Below are 18445 nucleotides of genomic sequence, written 5' to 3'. Positions count from 1 at the left end.
AACTCCATTAGCAGCAGTGACATCTCGTAATTACTAGCAATTTGTGAGAGGTCTGCCATGTTCTCAGTGTTACTTGTTAAAAATATAAATGCCAGTTACTTTGCAATGTGTTGTAAACAAGAAGCCAATCCTGAAAACAGTAACATGTCAAAGTGACAGTCACAAACTGACAGGAATATGTTGTTTAGTGGGAAGGGAAGAGCGGGAATGTTTTCCAAATGAACATCTTTATATGCAGGATTAATTACCTCTGTGCATTTGTTATTTTGGAAACCAGGGCAGTAGTTGCCCAATGGGACTGATGAAAATTAACAATTGAAAAATGAAGGATATGTTCCAAAGAAATAGGGAAACAAGTGACAACCAGATGTATCCAAAGAGTACCATCACGAAGGTGGCACTTGCACATGACCACCATTTACTGCAACAAGTCTTGCATGGTGTCCTCTTACAAGAGGGATTTAAACTAACTAAGCCCTGAGCAGGGCATGAAAGGAGCAAACATCATGGATGGATGTTGGGTGGATGGATGTTCTGCAGGACCTGAGAATGCTTCTCAGGGTGGGAAGATGTACCGAGACATTGCCATAATTTGCCCTCTGGATGAGTCAAACAAAGCGGAGAAGGAGGCAACTTGCCAGTAATCTGCTGCTTCTGACAATGAAGGTCTCTCTGAATCCCAAAAGCCAGGGGCTGAGGCAGTAGGGGTCCCTTCTTCTCAGAAGGAGGTGGCAAAGGATGAGGATGCTGAGGACCCAGAAGACATGGCCGTATCCTTTGCTGAGCAATGAAGAGATATACTTTCTGACCTTGGGTTCTCAGACTCTGTTCTCGACTGGTTTAGATCTTACTTGTCTGGCAGATCTTTTGCAGTGGTCACAGGTGGTCAGACTTCATCCTCTGTTCCCTTATCTGTTGGAGTTCCCCAGGGCTCTGTTCTGGGTCCCCTTCTGTTTTCTCTCTACACACTGTCCTTAGGTAAACTCATTAGCTCTTTTGGTTTTTCCTACCATCTGTATGCCGATGACCCCCAGTTGTATCTTTCCACCCCTGACCTTTCTACAAGACTTGAACAGCAAGTTTCGTCTTGTCTCACGGCTGTCTCGCAGTGGATGCACCATCACCGTTTGAAGCTCAACATGTCCAAGACGGAGCTTCTTGTCTTTCCTCCTAAGTCCACCCTTCAACACTCCTTTTCTGTCTCTGTGGACAACATTTCTATTCAACCAGTCCAGCAAGCCCGCAGTCTTGGTTTTATCTTTGACTCTTCTCTGTCGTGTATCCCTCAGATCCAGACCACAGCCAAGGCTTGTAGATTCTTTTTGTACAATATTGCCAAAATCCGACCATATCTCTCCGCCTCTACTGCCAAGATCCTGGTCCATACCCTAGTGGTCTCACAACTTGATTACTGTAACGTCCTCCTGACTGGGCTTCCTCTTTCTCACCTCCGTCCTTTAATCTCTGTCCAGCATTCAGCTGCATGCATTATCACATCCGCCCACCGCTCTGACCACATCTCTCCTTTGTTGGCATCCTTTCACTGGCTCCCCCTCCCTTTCCGCATTCAGTACAAGCTCCTGCTGTCGATGTTTAAAGCCCTCCATGGGCTGGCCCCGCCTTACTTATCAGTCCTTATTTCTCCTCACCTTCCAACTAGGGCCCTCCGTTCTGGTATTCAAGGTCTGCTGTCCCAGCCCAGGATTTCCTCTGCCCCATCTCAGATTTGCCCCTTTTCACTCACTGCCCCTCACTGCCCCTCACTCCTGGAACCTTCTTCCCCCGCGAACAAGAGCCATCACTTCTTTAACCAGCTTCAAAACGGAGTTGAAGACCATCCTGTTCAGAGAAGCGTTCCCAGGCACTGCATAACTGTCACTTACTATTTGATGTTTTCTTGTTGCCTGTTTTATTGAATCATTTCCTGTATTGCTATGTATTTTATATGTATTATCCTACCAGAGAGGCAGGCTAACTCCAACAGGCCTCCCTGGAAGAAGTTTACCCATCCATTAAGAAGCCAAGCCCTCCCTCCAGTCCCTCTCCCTTGGTCCAGACCTCGGAGGTAGAGAAGAACTGCTGGCCCTCATCCCCTTCCCCTCCACCACTCCCTTCTCCTTTTGTGTTGTGTCTTTTTAGATTGTAAGCCTGAGGGCAGGGAACTGCCTAATTAAAAGATTGTATGTACAGTGCTGTGTAAATTTACAGCGCTTTATAAATAAAGGTTAATAATAATAATAATAATAATAATAATAATAAATGATCCCAGCTGCTGTTAAATGTTAGATGCTGATTAATTAGGCACCTGTTATTGTTGAGGGACCTGCCTATAAATGCCTCAGCAGCCCTTAGTGTCTTGTTGTTCACAACTATCTTATCTGGATGATTTATTGTACACTGGCACTTGTATTTTCTTGACCTTGGACTGGCCTTGCTTTGCCGACTTTGTTTACTCCTCGCTGGCTTCTGGTATTGCTGACTTGTTATGATGACTCCTAGACTGGCTGATGTTCATCCTTTTGTTTTGCCTTCCATCTTGTTGGATAATCTGTGACTGACCTCAACTGACTGCTTGACAGTTCTTACATTATAACTTCCTGCCTCCAGGATGCTTGCTGAGTGGAGTATAGGACAGACATGTTGGTTGCTGAATGGCAAGTAGTGATGCTGCTGCTTCTGACTTTAAAACAAAAGCTGACAGGAACCTGGCTCCAAGGGACTTACATCTAAAGCTGGCTTATATCAGTGCTAGTTATCCCAACTTTTATTTGTTCTTTAGTATCCAGCTGCTCCAAATTGGTAGGAAGGTCACACACTCTGATATAGTTTCTGAGTGTCCTCAGTATCTAGGTGTACTGTTAGTGTTCTTACTGGGAGTTTATACTGGCCTGCATCACAACGATTGGTATGGTAGCTGAGCTGCAGATTCTGTTCTCACATTGAGGGGTCCAAACCCATTGTGATTTTCAGTGGCATTGTGAAGAATAATAGATGGCCGCCTCATAAATAAGCTCAAGAAAATTGTTCAGTGTGGTCTTTCTCTTTTTTTCCCCATGGGAAGGGTAAAATGAGAAAAATCTCAAATATTTATCCAGAAAAAGCAACCTGTGAGACTTTTTTTGGGCTCCACTGTAGCTGTTGTTGTTCTTATATTTATTTATATTGTGCCCTTTCTTCAAGTTTAGGACTCAAAGCAGCTTACAACAACTTAAAAAAAACCCATGCTTAAAAATATCCAAAATACAAAAGTTTAAAAGTTAAACTATAAAAACTATAGTTTTTATAGTTTAATAAACTATAAAAACTGATTAAACTATAAAAATTTTTAAAGCCAGTTAATAGCATAAACAAAACGGCCAGATAGAAAATCCAGTATATTGTACAAGGCCTATGTCACTTAATTAATCAGTCCTCAAAGGTCTGTCAAAAAAGGAAGGTCTTCACCTGTTTTCGGAAAGATTGTAGCGAGGGTGCCAGTCTACCGGAAGGGCATTCCAAAGCTTGTGGGAGCCATTAAGAATTTGCTCTCCAGTGTTCCCACCAAATGTACCTGTGAGGGTGGTGGGATAGAGGGAATTCAGCCCCCCCAAAAGATCATGGATAGGTTTTTAAGGGAGAATACAGTCCTTCAAATAACCTGCACCTGAGCCATATAGGTCTTCATGGGTCAAAATCAGCACTTTGAATCGTGCCCAGAAACACACCGGAAGCCAATGGAGGTGTTTTAACAAGGAGGTTGTGTGCTCCAGAGCTGTTATGCTCCAGGTATCAGTCTCAAGCCTCCTTCAGAGTAACCCAGCATTCATATCATGTCAGATGCAACCAGTGGATTACAACCTGATCAAGTAGCTTGCATCAGTGCTGGTTTTGCTGTCACCATTTTACTCAGTCTTTCCTGCACATCCTATCAGTGTGCCTCTTCCACATTTGTGGCTGGGCTGCATCTGCACTGCAGAAATAATGCAATTTGGCATGTGTAACTGCCATAGCTGTCTGTATTAATAATAATAATAATAATAATAATAATAATAATAATAACAACAATTTTTTATTTATATCCCGCCTCTTCTATTTGGGGGATCAAGGCAGATAACAACAGAATTCTGAGATTTGTAGTTTTGTGAGATATTTAGCCTTCTCTATCAGCAACTGCCGGTGCCACACACAACTATAAATCCCAGCCATGGAAGTTAAAATGGTGTCAAAATGCATTATTTCTACAAGGCAAAATCAGCCTGTGTCTAGTTTACCTGTGCTGCTTGCAGTTGAGCAAAGGAATTGATGTATGTTTTCAAGCACACCATGTGCTTAGTGGATCAGGGTGGAAATGTTTAGTTTTTTAATAGAGGTGAGCCAGTCTTGTCATCTGCACTGAGGATTGGACCAGTGTTATTACAACACTAGGCAATCCCAGGCTCAGAAAGTACTTAAATCCTCAGTTATTTCTGACAAAATACCTTCTGTTGAAGTACTTAAGAGACTTTTCTTCTCAAAACTGAATTGAATTCATTTTTAGAGAGTCCCTACAGAGACAGAAAAGACTTGTCTGAGAAACAGACATGACACTTGTCTGCAAATATAGAAACCCTAATGATTTTTCTAACTAATGAGCTCAGAGGATTGTTACAGGTGTCATCCACTGCAAAGGGAAGAAATACTGATGTCATTTGCATCTGCCCAACTCAGAGTCTCAAAGCAGAGTGCATCTATCACAGCAAGGTGTCAGTTTGAGACTTTTCTCAGCTGACAGTTGTTTTAATAGCCTCTTGAGCTCTAGCCCAGAGGCATCTGGCCTACTTAGCAAATGCTAAGGGATTGAAAAGGGAAGCAGTTTTTTGCTTTAAAGCACATAGCTCCGAAAGTCATTTTGGATCAGGCTTCTCCAATCTGGTGCCCTCCACAAGTTTTGGACTATTGCCCCCATTATCACTGGCTATTAGTCATGCTGGCTGAGGCTAATGGAAGTTAAAAGTCTGTTGTACCCAGAAACATTCAGTTTGGAGAAGGCTGACTTAAACAATATGAAATACACTCTAAGAAAGGCCATGATATCTTACGCTTTTGCTTTATTTTTAACTGTCTTCAATTTGGCTTTGACTTATGGCAGCCTTATGGATGAAATACCATCAAAGGCCCTGGTTGTTGATAGCCCTGCTCAGGTCTTGCAAACAAAGGGCTTTGGCTTCTTTGATTCAGTCAACCTACCTGTAATGCGGTCTTCCTCTTTTCCTACAGCCTTCAACTTTACGTAGCATTATCATCTTTTCCAATGAATCATGTTGTGTCCAAAGTATGATAGCCACAGTTTAAGTCATTTTGGCTTTTAGTGATAGTTCAGGCTTGATTTATTCTTGGACCCATTTATTTGTCTTTTTGGCATGGTATCCACAAAACTCTCCTCCAGCACCACACCTCAAATGATTTGATTCTCTTCCTATTTTCTTACTTTTCTTACTTCCCAACTGCCAGAACTGTATATATAAACTGGAAATACTGTAACATGGTTTATCCTGACATTATTATTCAATTATATATTTTTACACTTGAGGCTCTTATCTAATTCCTTCACAGCTGCCCTTTCAAATCCTAGGCCTGTATCCTGCTTTGCACTTATGTCATTGTAAACTTGCCCACAATCAAGTAAAGGTGAGTTGCAATGTTGCATAATGTTCATATTCTCAGGAGAGGAGCAGAGATGTAGCCACACCTTTGGGACTATTAACAGAGACCACAGCATGGCTGTTGCACCATGGATCCCATTGCACAATGAACATCGGAGTGCTATCGGACCTATTGCATAATGGGTACCAGAATGCTATGGGTCTGGTTGTACAATGGGAACAGGACATAGCACAGAACTCACAGATACACATACTGTAACCGAAATTCTCTAGAAGGAATGTAGGTACATCATCATCAAGTTACGAATTCTAGCCTCTGATGCAGGATCTTGGCCCTAATGTTCTTCTGATTTCTTGACCAACCATTGATTTTTCTTGGTATCTTTCCTCAAAGAGAATTAGTATAATTAGAATCACATACAGTGTTGGAGATGTGCACATGACAGGCCAACTTTCTTCATATGAGGTAAAAGGCAAAAGATCAAAGGGTTCTGATCAAAAGTTATTCAGACCATTAAAGAATTTTGTGGATCAGGTACCACTACTACTATATCCAGTTATTATTCTCAATTGCATTTTAAAAATCATATTTAAAAGATTGCTTATTCCTCATTCCTGATCAGTAAACTGAGAAGTAATACAAAATTTATCACTTTAATGTAACTTCTTAGTATTAAGCTGATTCTAGTAAGAAATAACATTTTTTAAATCTCTTGGGCCATCTATTTTAAGATACTGGGTTTGCAGTGTTAAGTGGCTTTAAGATACAGTTGTTCTGGATTGTGCATAGATGTGTAGATATTAGTATTTGGCTATTAACAGATGCTCCACACAATATAAACTCAATAATCCTCCGCCACAGCCCTCTTTCCATAAATCCTCACACCATCCAGCATGTCTCATCTGAGACCAACTGTGAAAGGCGCTTTTGAGTTAGAGGAAATCTAGTAATGCCCTCCATCATCTTGATAATGCTGATGACACAAAATCTATCTATGGAATGCACTACCCAGGCCCACTAGAGAGCAGAATATGCACTATTCCTTGGAGAAACACTGGCTCCTGGAGGAGTAATAAGATTAACTTTAATGTAGCATAATTAAACACAAGCTACTAGCTAGTTTGATGTATCAGTGGCCCCGTTTTCTGAAAAACCCTTAGAGACAAAATCAAAGGATGGATTTTCAAGGCTGCAGTATCCTTTTGCAAGGGGCTGCTGGTGGAATTACTTTGGATCCACAAGGAACTCATGAAAGGGATCCAATATGTATATATCTCCCAAAGCATGAAAGGAAGAGCATTTGTCATAAGAGTTCCTACTGCAGATAGAAAACATTCAGAGGTAGCCGTGTTGGCCATACAGCAAATCCAGTAACATCAAGAATCCACCAAACAGTGATACCTTTATTGGGCTAACCAAAATGCACAATATACATGTTGCAAACTTTCGAAGCTCCATTAGCTTCTTCATTGGTCAAGGTGTGAAAAACTATAAAGGAGGAAAAAATTGAAGATGTTAGTTCTAGGCCTGCATGTTGCGGCTTTTGCTCTCGGTTCAGATGGTATGGAGGGTTATATCCTGCAGGCTGGCACCACCTTTTTCTGGCCCTGTGGCTATTGGGAGATCCTCAAAGTCCAGGAAATTTAACATCTATTTGCAAAACAAAAAGATACTTCCTTTGCAATCTAATATTGGATTGCATCCAGGCTTCACATGTCACAATTAGTCATGGGGCTATTGAAGGCTCTGATAATTAAATTTTCCTAAATGAAGTATATATCAAAAACCGCAACCCCAGGATTCCATAAGATCTCGCTGTAGCAGTTCAAGTAGAATATAGAGCTATAGGGCAATTTCAGGGTAATTAGTGCCTTAAGGGTTTCAATAGGGATGAATACGAGATTTAGCTGCCTTCTTTCATATGTTGGGAATGTTATTTTTGATCCTAGGGTTGTAATTCTTCTGAACACTTTCGCTTTCCCTCAAGGAAGGGATAATTTAAATCAGGTTAACAGAAACCCCAGTGCTGAGTGTTTATCAGACATTCAAGTGTCTTTCAATTCTCTGACCATAACCCTGAGAACAGAAGCAGGTTCACTTCCTATTTGATCAATTGAATTAAATTCTGGCTGTTTAAAATAATTACTTTGAAAACAATGAGGGCCAGGGCTTGGGGTCTTGTAACATCCTTTGATATTACACCCCTGAGGCAGTTTTTCTCCAAAAAGGAGAAATCTTTCCCCAAATAAGAGACATCCCATGGTTGCCCCCCCCCCCCCCTTTCTATATACAGCTTTCCAAATGAGTCACCATTTAATCCTGAGGAGCCCTTGGAATTAAACCTTCTCTATCATTTCAGAACCAGAATTTCAAGGAGAAAATAAAATTACAGCCTGTCACTTTTCATTCCATCAGGGAGCACTGACAGATAAAAGGGGCGAGCGAGGGGAGGGGGAGAAAACAGTGATTAAAGATATGCTGAGAGGGAGGGAGGCTTTAAATTATACATTGTTACTTGGGAAAAGATCATTGAAATGCATGTGATATGCCATCTTTTGGGCGCAGGACAGCAATACTGATTTTTCTAAAAATATGGATTCATCAAGGCAATCATATCCACTGTTTGATGATATCTGCTAAAATGTATTATATAACAAAAGCACTAACAAAATCCTATCAGCGGATGACATTGGGGGGGGGGGGATTTAATACTGTAACTATTCTCTTCCCACCCCACACCTTAAATAAAGAGCAAGCATAGGAACAAGAATAACTGTGCTAAATCAGACCAACAGTCTCTTTGTTAGTTTTTGTGGGGGGTTTTCAGGCTATGTGGCCGTGTTCTAGAAGTGTTTATTCCTGACGTTTCACCAGCATCTGTGGCTGGCATCTTCAGAGAATGCTGTTCTCTTTGTTGCCCATGGGAAGCCCAGGAGCAGGTCATGAGTGCAAGACACATCCCTCCTGCTCATCTTCCACACCATTGTTCTACAAAGGTATACCTTCTCTACAAAGGCATACCACAAATATTGCTAGCCTTTATCTTCAGGGCTGTCCAAAAATGGTTTGTTGTTACAGGAAGAGTGGCACCTGGTCCCTCACCCCACTATAGGAGGCATAGCACTCAACGCATACATTATATGTGGTCTAAGGTTTTCTGCTGAGCATCTTCAAAAGCTTTCAGTTGGCCAAAGAGCCAAATCCAGACAGAAAATGATGCTTTTTCTATACCTGATTTTATGACATAACCACAACTGGGGTATCAAAAGGCCTTTTTCACATTTCCTTCAGCTTTAATCCAAATGAACTCCTGCTATCCTTCATCCTTTTACTTGAACTTGCATGTTTTATTTATTTTTGTGCACTTAGTAGCATGCACTGACACCAGAACGTTTGCTCATTTTATTCTATTAGTCGAGTCCAACTAATAATTAACACATACCTTATTAGAATGTAAGAACAGCAATTATTCCATCTGTTTGCCACAGTGAGCAGCAAGCAAGGTATCTATTTAAAATGTGATTCACTTTCTCAGTCCCCAGCGTGTCTGCAAACTTTGGTGCATGAGTACAGTCAGGCGCCCAATTACATGGTTTCTGTACAATGCTAGTTAAGTAAACTAATTGAAGCTGGCATCTGCTGGTACTTGTCACTAAGCAGCACCAAAGAATATGGAAAGAAGACCATTTGCAAAAAAGGGAGGTGGCCGGGGGTTGGGTGGGGATATACATGGGTCTTTCACTTTCCATATTGCTCTGTGGCCCTGATCTTCATAATCCAGTGCTTGGAAACATTACATATTGGACTACTACTTCTGTAATGTTGCAGACCACTGGGTGGGCTAATGGAGGGATTTGGGAAGTTGTAATCACAAAATAAACCTTTTGAAGATCTGCTTCATGGGCAGGGGGGGCGAGTACAATCTTCTATTGTACATTATTGTGTTGTCCAACTTCAAGGTTTTTCTTCAGCGTTTCCAGGTATCAGCAAATGTGATGCTCAGGAACAAAGCATCTATGCACATGTGGAAGCAAAATGCACACTATGCTGCAGTGGACATGCTACATGCATGAATTATGCTTACATGCTACTATGAGGTTTTGCAAGAGTACCCCACAACCATGGGAGAAACATCTAAGTCATGAGAAGGCAACTGTGAGGAGGCAGGAACCATTCTTCCCCTAAAAGTTGCAGCATTGCTCCCAGTATAACTGGAAATGGTGTAACTCATCACTTCTGATTTTGACTTTTGGCCCAAAAGTGCTGTTTTTTTTGCATAGGGAAGTTGGTGGTAGTAGAAGAGGGGGCAATGTGATGCAAACCAGGCCCCTTAAGCACCTTTTCCCATCTTTAACAGTGCAGTACAAATACAGTTATGATCGGATAAGCCACTAACTATTTTCTTAACCACAAATGTGTTGCCTGAGGTGGCTGCCTCATTGGGCCTGTTGCCAGCGATAGCGATAGCGATAGCGATAGCTGGCAACTTCCCTGTCAGTGAGATGGTAAACTATACTGGGTTATAATCCAGGAGAATAGTCCTGAGAATACTCTGGACTGCTAAAAAGACCAGTGGAATGGATTCTAGAGAAGATCAGACCCAAACTCTCCATGGAAGGAAAGACTAATGTGAGGTTGTTCTATTTTGGCCATATCATGAGAAGAAAGGACTCACTAGAAAATGTTATAATGCTGGGTAAAATGGAGGGCAATAGAAAAAGAGGAAGACCACATTCCAGATGGATATATTCAGCCTGCATCTGCGCTGCAGAAATAATCCAATTTGACACCACTTTAACTGCCATGACTCAGTGTTATGTAATTCTGGAATTTTTAGTTTTGTGAGACGTTTAGCCCTTTCTCTCAGAGATCTCTCATGCCGCACTAAACTACAATTGCCAGAATCCCATAGCATGGTATCATGGCAGATAAAGCAGTGTCAAACTGGATTATTTCTGCAGTGCAGATGCAGCCCCATGAATCTGCAGAAACCGAGAAGTGCACTTGAGGATAGCGTGACATGGAGGGCTCTCATACATTAGGTCACCATGATTCAGAGTCAACTTGAAGGCATTTAACAACAAATAATCCAGGTGTTGACTGGAACCACAGAAGATATTGAACTCTAGCTCCCAAATTGTTTCAGCACCTTGGACAGCTCCTATAAAGGTCAGGCTTTAAAGGTTATTGCTGATCCATCACTCTACTGATTTGGGAGTCCCCAGTCACTACTGACTTGTTGGGGCTGGCCTTGATTTCCTCCATTGTTTGGTGTTGGAAGAAGCACTGCGGACATGTGAGAGGAGCTTCAAGAGGCCAGATAGTAGAAGTATAGTGGCTCCAGGGTTCATAGGCTCAAAAACCAGGGACTTTTTTATTAGCAAGGATGATTAGGTCACCTGCCACCCCCTTGGACTCCCCTGTTCTGTCTGTGAGCAATTCCCACAGTTGGTGGAAGGGGAAATTGGTCTTCCCCAGCAATAATGCTTTGCTCTGAGCTACCCCATTTTTAAAACAAAGTATTTGGGGGTGGCTGAATCTTCCATGAATTATACTAAAAAAAATAAACCCGGTAGAAAACTGTTCCTGGTAGACATTTCTGTTTGTATGTTTGGATTGTTCTTTGGACTCTTGCTGTAGGAATTGCCACAATAAGGCCCTGCACTTGAAAATTTACTACTATGCTATCGGTAGGCAGAACTGGGCTCCTCCTGTCATATAACACCACGTTCCCCAGGGCTGCTAAATCCTGACGCTAGTAAGAAAAATGTATATCCCTAGAAAGATAAAATGAAATAACTATACTTAAGCTTCACATTCTCAGTTTAAATCACTGATTTTGGCAATTAAGAGTGTCTAATTGATATGCACAGTCTCAGAAAGATTAGTTTTTTCGTGACAGCTTGCCTTATCAAAGTGCTGGGGCTCAGACAGCCCAACGCCTCAATTGTGGCACCTTCCATACTGGCTGCTGTCTCTGAAACAGACATCATTAATATACACAGGTATTACATAAAGGCAGCACTGCTACAGCTGAACTATTGCCTTCCATTGTTTTCTGTGACAGTCTTCCATCATTTTAAATACAAAGTTGCTTCCAGATCAGGCTTTGATTGCATAACCTCTCTGCTTCATTTACAGAATTTTGTGGGGGATCGTAGATTTCCACTGGTGTGTTGTGTGCCTTCAAGTTGTTTCCAACTTATGGCAACCTTCAGGTGAACCTATCATGGCAATATTTGTTCAGAGGAGCTTTGCCATTGCCTTCCCCTGAGGCTGAGCATGTGACTTGCCCAAGAGCACCAGTGGGTTTCATGGCCAAACAGGAATTGATCTCTAGTCTGGAGAGTTGTATTTCAATGCTCAAACCATTATACCACACTGGGCCCTTGTATTTTACTGCCACTTCTGTCTTTTTGCCACACCTGGTCCAGCCTAGCACTAAATACCACCATCTCTACAAGCTATGTGAAGTGCAACCCATCCCCCAGCATCCACAGTTAGAATACATCTGGTAGAATACTTCAGGATTCTAACAGATGGTTTCTATACATATCTAGGATGACATCCTGCATTTCCACACATAACTTGAATTTTATTCCCATTGTTAAAGAGGGACAGGACAACTACTCATTCTCACTGCACCTGTTTTAAAGAGAAGTATAAGAGAACAGTGTGGCATAGTGGTTTGACTCTAGAGACCAGGGTTTTCGATTCCCAGCTCAGCCACGAAACCCATTGGGTGACCTTGGGCAAGTCACACACTCTCAGCCTCAGCGGAAGGCAATGGCAAACCTCCTCTGAACCCCATGATAGGCTTCCCTTAAGGTCAGCACATAAGGGCAACAGCAAAAGTAAGGATGTAAAACATAAATACGCATAGCATGGTGTCTGAGATGTTATGATTAACTGACTATTCTTAGTTGTCTTGTGTAGTTCAAGACTCTTGGTTGGGCTTAAAATGCACGTTTGAATGTAAGAGAAAGAAAACCTTCATTTAAAACAGAGGCACAAATAGAAAATTTAGTGTGTATGATTTATTGCCAAAGTACATGAAGTTGGAGTCTGTCGGACTAGAACTCCTTATGTAATTTCCGTCTATAAAAAGCACCAAGTTGTATAGGCAGGGGGGAGAAATTTTCATAGGAGCTATAGCAGGAGGAGAGGTTTCAACCCTTTCCCTCTGCCGATTCACCAACATAAATGGTACTGCTGAAGGTGATGGAGGGAAGGTGGGGTTGGTTGGCTTAGAAAGGGTTAAGATGCCTTCCTGACATCTGGGACATATATCTCTATCATCGCTGATTCCCCAGGCAACATTTTAAAACGATTTTAAAAGAGTGGTAATTTTCAAACAGGGGTAGGAATTGTGTGGCCTCCAGAAGGACAACTCCTGTGAACCCTCATCCATGTCTTTGCTATCTAGGGCTGCTGGGAATTGCAGTACAACAGCTGAAGGGCCACACAATTGCCACTCCTCTCTTGGAGCCAAGTTACACATTACATCTAACAACGTGTTCAAATATAGATAGGCTATTTATATGCTTTTCTTAACAAAATGCTGTTGCAACACATACCACACAGCCTGGTGCTCTGATCCATGTCAGAACTATGGGACAAGAAGAGAGAAAGTTGCTCCTTTTTGCCCATACTGCTTTTTCACCAAAGATCACCACCAGGATCCGCTGTTTAACCCCAGTTCTAATCATGCTGCTACATATGTTGTTTAAAGCAATATGTATTTTATCCTTTGCCGGGCTTTATTTTAATGTTGAATCAGCACCCTCTAGTGTCAGAATCATGTTTCTGCAAAAAAAAAATAGTGCCATGATGTTCTCCATCTTTTTAACTCAATGAATTGCTGTAATAGTTCAATACAGTGGTCCCTCCACATTCGCTGGGGTTAGGGGTGAAGGACCCCTGTGAATGTGGAAGAACCTCAAATAATAAAACACTCTTCTTTATACCTAAGAGAACACCTCTCTAGGAATCTCCAGGTCCTCCAGTGCAACTCTGTGGTCAACATTTCCCATAAGTTGGTCACAGAATCTTGGTGGAGTACCTGCAAATGCCCAGAGAAGTGTTTTCTCTATGAATGCCTAGATTTTCCAGCACAACTCTATGATCAACATCTGGCAGAGATTCCTAGAGAGAACATATTAATCAAAACCGATAATAATCAAATCCATAAAAGTCACAGGGCCCAGTATATTTGTTACAAGGATTCTCGTTCCCGCCCACCTCCAATAGATTCCCACTACTCAGAAAGGAAGCATTTTGGCATTAAGAACATTCACCACTTTCTCCCAGTTTCTGAAATAAATGCAGAAAATACCGTTGTTAGTGTTGCAGTTACTCTACCTGGGAACACCTGTGACATTATAAATAACTTCCACCTCCCACAACTAGTGTTTTGTGACCCTTTGTTAAAAAATTAGATTATCTGGTAATGCTTCATCAAAAAAGTGCTAATGGAGATCTCTCCAAAGAGGTGGGATAAGTGTCAGCAGCACTGTCTCTTGAGCTTCAAACACTTTGTGTCTGACCATTTTCTCCCTATTTGTTTTGTAAGAATGCATATAGGATTTATACACAGAGTGATCCTCCATTTCTTTAATGTGGAAAACAGGCTATTTTCACAACATTGCTACCCTCCTGCACAATGTTTGGTGCGGACAGGATATACTACAGCTGCTGGATCAGGTCTAGCTAGTTTGTTGTTTTTAAATCATCTCATCTTCATGAGTTCTTAATCGGTGTATTTGTTGTCAAGTTCTGGACTTATAAGCTTCAGAGCTTTATTAGAGCATATTGATTTATATTAAATTTTGGAGTGTGTGTGGAATTCACTTTGACCGCAAGATGACCTCCTAGGGCAGTGATAGTGAACCTTTTAGAGGCTGAGTGCCCAAACTGCAACCCCAAACCCACTTATTTATTCCAAAGTGCCATGTCTCTCTGGCTTTCTAGTAACAAACTCTGACAAACTCTGTGCTGGGTCAACGGCATATGTGCCCACAGAGAGGGCTCTGAGTGCCAGCTCTGGTACGCATGCCATAGGTATGCCATCACTGCCCTTGGGTCACCGCCATTTCTCCAAAGCAGAGATGTCATGTAGGCAGCTTGCAAAGGAGGGGGCAGGAGCCCTAGAGACAAGACTGGAAATTCCCCATAGAAAGTTTGGTAGTTGCTAAACAAGAAAAAAGATCTCCTCCAAAACCAGCACAATACAGGCTGTTTGTTTTCAGCCTCACACTTAATGGCCCGATGATTAAGTCAATGGCCATCTATTCATCTGCTTGCCTTCCATGATTGTGTTCAGATCCAAGTGCCTTGGCTCAGTCTATTCTTCACCTTGGCTTAACAAAAGCCCAGGTTTTCATAACCTTTGTCTTGGCTGCAGTTAAGCCATTAAGTTCATAGCTAGAGGCTACAAATTGTCTATATAAGCCTCTGTCTAAGCACACACTGATGTTCTACAGTCAGAATACAGCCTGGCTTCACATCAGACCAAACTCTAATTTTAGCTCCCTCAGCCATTTCCCCCCACATTTCGGTGGCCGTGTCATCTCATCATCTACATCCACATCTGATTCCCGGAGAAGCCTTCGGAAGTAAGTATCTCCCATAGATTTGTCTCTCTCAACTCTCTCCCGATTTCCCTCCTTTACTTTCATTGAGAATTGCACGTGTGCGAGTATGCACGTGTCCTTTGCTGTGTGTTTGTTTTTCCCTTTTAATAAATATTTAGACTTAATTGCAGTAGTGTGTCTCAGCGTCATCTCTCAAGGGATTCTTCTGGATGGTGTTTATCGCACTGAGGTTTTTGCAGCTCAGACCCGGGGTGACTCCTGGTTCTGCTATGCGAATTCATGTTATAACGTGAATGTTTTATCACACCTGGTTGCTCTTCCGTTGCCCTTCCAGATCGAGGGGGAATTGAATCCAAGGCAAGTCATGTGATGCAGATTCACGCAAAGCGGAGTGAATGCAAATTGTATTACCACACTGGTGCATACCATGCAGATTCAACTATTTGAATTGGCACCCTTGCACATGCACAGTGGGGGTCTGAACGCATCGTGACCTTGTATTTTTCCAGGGTGAAAAGGGGCACAATGTCTTGTTACCTGTTTCGTGTGATTGCATGAATATTTGCCTCGTGAATATTTCTGTGTCTTCTTCATCCCCCTTTTTTTATTTTCCCTTTCATTTCAGCAATTTCAACACACACATATGTAGACAGATAGATATACATATATCTGTATATTCACGTTCACGCACATACACACACATATATATTTATTCCAAAAAAATGAGTTGCCCTAAAAGTTGACCTGAAAGTGAAAGGACCACCGAAAGGAAATGGGGGGAAATTGCAGCGCCGCATCATGAGAAATTTGCAACCCGAGGGGGAGGGGTGCGGTGGTGTACCAGAGCAGAAGCAAAGTTGCATTCCACACCAGACCAATTCGGAGTGAAATTGAAGTGAGCTTGGAAGCGATTTCTGTGAATTTGCTTTTTACCGATTTCACCAAAATGAGGGGTCACTTTGGAATCACTGCGGAAGCGCCACGGATGGAAAGAGTCCCCATAGAAAGGAATCGTGTGAATTCACATTGTTGGACCCACACACGCTGGATCTGAGCTGCAAAAAGCTGCAAAAACCTCAGTGTGATAAACACTGACCTCTTGTAGACATCACGGGACACGATCTTGTGAGGGTGTTGTTAGGACCCTCCCTCTCAGCAATTTGAGCTAAATTCAGAAATTCCCCATATTAGATCCTTCCTAACATCATTGAGCACACAGAGGGCAAACTGACATACAGCTTATATGTCCCTTTTTATCCAAATCGCCCAGGACGAGAAGTATTTTGGAATATTTACGTATACGTAATGAGATATCTCAGAGATGGGACCCAAAAGTCTAAACAAGAAATTTGTTTATGTTCTGTATACAACTTACTATACGCACAACCTGAAGGTAATTTTATACACAATATTTTTAATAATTTCATGCACGGAACAAAGTTGGTGTCCATTGAACCCTCAGAAAGCAAAGCTGTCACTATATCTCAGCCACCCCTGGGAAAAAAGGGTTTGGATTTTGGAGTATTCTGGATCTCTGGATGAGAGAGTCTCAGCCCGTTTGGATGAGAGAGTCTCAGCCCGTTTGGATGAGAGAGTCTCAGCCCGTTTGGATGAGAGAGTCTCAGCCCGTTTGGATGAGAGAGTCTCAACCCGTTTGGATGAGAGAGTCTCAGCCCGTTTGGATGAGAGAGTCTCAGCCCGTTTGGATGAGAGAGTCTCAACCCGTTTGGATGAGAGAGTCTCAACCCGTTTGGATGAGAGAGTCTCAACCCGTTTAGGTGAGAGAGTCTCAACCCGTTTGGATGAGAGAGTCTCAACCCGTTTGGATGAGAGAGTCTCAGCCCGTTTGGATGAGAAAGTCTCAACCCGTTTGGATGAGAGAGTCTCAACCCGTTTGGATGAGAGAGTCTCAACCCGTTTGGATGAGAGAGTCTCAACCCGTTTGGATGAGAGAGTCTCAACCCGTTTGGATGAGAGAGTCTCAACCCGTTTAGGTGAGAGAGTCTCAGCCCGTTTGGATGAGAGAGTCTCAACTTTTGCCCATTGAGCACACAGAGGGTAGTGTGTGTGTGTGTGTGTGTTTGTGTGCCTTCAGTTTTTTTCAATCAGAGGAATGTTCTTTAAACGTCTGCCAAACTTCCTTTTGACATGGTAATTGAGTTTGAAATGCAAAGTAATTAGCGTAAATGTTCGACTTGTCTTATACTGTCATTCAGGAAATCTGTGAAAAATATTTCTCTAGCTACTGACAGGGAGAGACAAAAATCACCTTTTGAAAGGGGGACTTGTGAAACGTGTTGGGGCGTGGAACGACGCGCTGTGTCCACCACGATCACCTGCGGAGTTGAACCACGTCGACAGGACGCCAGGGAGAAGGAATCTGAAGAGATGTCTGCAAAGGTATTCAGGCCAAGAAGGAAAATATTCCTTCACCGCTGCAAACAGCCTTGAGCTCCGGGCTTGAGAAATAACGACAAGAGCACTTCAAGCCTTCACTCTACACGAGGGATTTAATAATTAAGTTACTTTGTTAACCAAACAACCATAACAACAAAAACAGAGAGGCAGTTATTCTAACACCAACTGTCATAACTGACACTCTCTCTCAGAAGGACTGACTGAATCAACATTCCATAATTCAAGTGTGAATTGTCAAATCCCAACTGTCAACATTCCAACTGCTACAGCTCCACCTTGTGGTCACATACATGTCATTTCCTAACAAAACGAGTATTTTTTTAAAAAGTTCTCATCAAGTTCTCAATGAACGAGAAGAAAAACATGGGTTTGTCAAATCACTAGTGTCAAACTGGTTCGTTTTGGCATTGCAGATACTGCCAAAGTGGCACCAAACTGCATGATTTCTACAATGCAGATGCACTCTCAGGCTGCATCCACACTGCAGAAATAATCCAGTGTGACACCGCTTTAGCAGCCATGGCTCCATCCTATGGAATCCTGGGATTTCTAGTTTCTTGGGGCACCAGAGCTCCCTGACAGAGAAGGCTAAATGCCTCACAAAACAACAATTCCCAGGACACCTTAATCTGTGGCAGCGAAACTAACAAAATAATATTTGGACCCTTCAAACATTTAAAACTATTTCCTTTGGCACAAAATTTTGCAAGCGCTGCTTCAAAGTGGCTACAAGCTACATATCTCAGGATCCCATAGCATGGAGCCATGGCAGTTAAAAAGGTATGAAACTGGATTGTCTCTGGAGTGAAGAT

The sequence above is a fragment of the Sceloporus occidentalis genome, unplaced genomic scaffold, assembly GCF_023333645.1.
Source record: "Sceloporus occidentalis isolate IW3139 unplaced genomic scaffold, rSceOcc1.0.p SCAF_3, whole genome shotgun sequence".
NCBI lineage: Eukaryota > Metazoa > Chordata > Lepidosauria > Squamata > Phrynosomatidae > Sceloporus > Sceloporus occidentalis.
This window is presented reverse-complemented; position numbering follows the sequence as displayed.